This window comes from Hypomesus nipponensis, chromosome 1, assembly GCF_054491055.1.
Source record: "Hypomesus nipponensis isolate SF chromosome 1, ASM5449105v1, whole genome shotgun sequence".
Taxonomy (NCBI): domain Eukaryota; kingdom Metazoa; phylum Chordata; class Actinopteri; order Osmeriformes; family Osmeridae; genus Hypomesus; species Hypomesus nipponensis.
In genome coordinates, this window is record NC_140361.1 from 20,245,001 (window position 1) to 20,247,500 (window position 2,500).

The window sequence follows — 2,500 nt, forward strand, 5'->3', positions numbered from 1 at the left end:
GCTTAGTTGATGCCTGTACAAAGCGAGAGAGCCAACCATGCTCTTCCTCCGTGAGAGCTAAAACAGCAGGTCCATGATATTGGGCTGTCTTGTGCTCAGGCACTGACACAAGGAACATATCTTCCAGGCGCTCAGCGGAGGTGAAGTTGTCGCGGGTCATTTCCAAAAACACCCCGCGCCTGGCACCGTTGAATATGGTTACATGCAGAATGATAGCAGCTGCAGCCCTGTTAGCGCTTCGATGGGTCACGGCCGTCTCCAAGGCCAACAGTAGTTCGGGTACGCACCTATCCAAATCGGTGCCAATGGCGCATATCTCTGCACTCGTCAGCAAGCCCGTCTGCTGAGAACGAGTGAGGGTCAACCGTTGTCTTCGAAGGTTGACACGGTTATCTCTTGAAAGCTTGGAAAGTTTCATGAGCACAGGGCGGAGGACTCTTTTCGAAACGGAAAGGCCGGGCGGCCTATACTCTTTGAGCCATTTCACAAACGCAGAGACATCACAGAGGTACGATTTGAGGGTGCTCGCCTTCAGACCTCGGGTTGACAGGGCGCTGAACCAACTCTGAACCGCCCCTGGTTCTTCAAAGTTCTTAATTTGAACCATAAAGTCTTTAATTCGATTGATGGTGCTTTTAAGGTTTTCCATCTGTTTCCTCGATGCCTGCGGGATCACAAGGTACGCATGGTAAGCGCTCACAATGTCCCCAGTGTCCGTATCATCGTCGGTCGAGCTGGAGCTGCCACTGGAGCTGGAACTGGACATGTTGTGGTGGCTCTCCGGACCGGTAGGTACAGCGTTGGTGGTATCTGAGCACCCCGGCTGGTGGTGCTGATCGTCCTCGACGGCGTCCTCGGATGTCAGTCCTCTGTAAGCATTGTCGTAATCGCGGGTGCCAACTTGCAATTTGTGAACCTTTGTAAGATGCCTATCTAGTCGGGCATAAGGTTTCCCCGAGCATAGCAAGCATATCCTAACCACCTTCTTCCTTGAATCTTCCATAATGCCTGGAGAGCATTGGGGCCAGCTGCCCTCTATCAAGGCAAATTGTCCGGCTAGACAGTGTTTTTCCATGACGGTGAACAGTGTTTTTCCATGCCCCCTGCACCCTCCAAAACCTAAGTCCAACCCTCCAAAACCTAAGTCCAACTTGAATGGAAGTCTATGGGAGGATGACCAGAGGCATGACTTTTGAATGGGAGTCAATGGGAGGATGACCAGATGCATGAGAAGCCAACGCGCCAAAACCTAAGTCCAACTTGAATGGAAGTCTATGGGAGGATGACCAGAGGCATGGCTTTTGAATGGGAGTCAATGGGAGGATGACCAGAGGCATGAGAAGCCAACGCGCCAAAACCTAAGTCCAACTTGAATGGGAGTCTATGGGAGGATGACCAGATGCATACATTTTGAATGGGAGTCTATGGGAGGATGACCAGAGGCACAAAATTCCACAAGGATGACCAGGGGCACAGAGTTCTTAAAGTTGCGTTTAATGGGTTTTAACACAGGGGGTGTGCTTAATAGTGGGTGCACAGGTCCCCCCGGAGGTCAGGTAGTGTGGGGGGTCCCCCCCGGAGGTGGGCTCCCCGGCCTGGGGGCGCTGTTTCCCCGGGAGTCCGCGGTGGGTGTGGGGGGTCCCTTGGGAGCCCAGACCATGAGCCCAGGGAGGCGGTGGAGTGTGTGGGTCCCCTTGGATCCTAAGGGTGGGGGTGCAGGGATCCCGTGGTGCCTTGGGCGGACGATTTTGCCCCGTGTGAGGGTGTGTTTGTCTGGTTGAATGTGGATAGTTTGTGAAATTCACAGTTGTGCGCCCGAACGTGGGATTTGGACGGGGACGGTTTTAGAATTCAAGTTGGAGCCTGGGGCAGCGGGCTGAGTGTTTTTCCTCCCGGCAAAAGGTGTCATTTTTTCGGGGGGTCGATTTGAAATTTCGTTTCGCTCGCTGCGTCTCGCACGCGCGCGCACGACCCCGGGACCTTCTCGGGCTGTCGTCCCCCGGCCCGTGGCTATCCAACGAGCCCACCCTCGAGGCCGTGAGTGCCCGCAAAGTGGCACTAGCTCTGCACGGAGACCCTTTTCCCAGCTTCCAAAAGAGTGCATTGAAGGGGGGGAGTGGTGCTTTGAAAATTGACAGTAACTCGCCCGAACGTGGGATTTGGACGGGGACGGTTTCAGAATTCAAGTTGGACTCGTGGGAGAACGTGGCCACGCCATATACCCCCCCAAAATAGCACCCCCATTTCGACAGCTCCATTTGAAATGTTCTTTTTCCTCCCGTTTCCCCCGTGCTCAATGCATTTCAACGGGGATCATTTTGTCACTTTAGTCAGAGCGAGAGGCACGCGCTCGAGTGCCACTTTTATTCATTTTGACCATTTCCGCGACGCGGGCTCCGTTTGAAATTTTGACTCGGCTCCCGTTTCCGTCCCGTAGCTCGGATCCGGCCCGGGACGACTTTGTTATTCGAGTTGGGGCGAGGCGCACGCGGGCACGTCG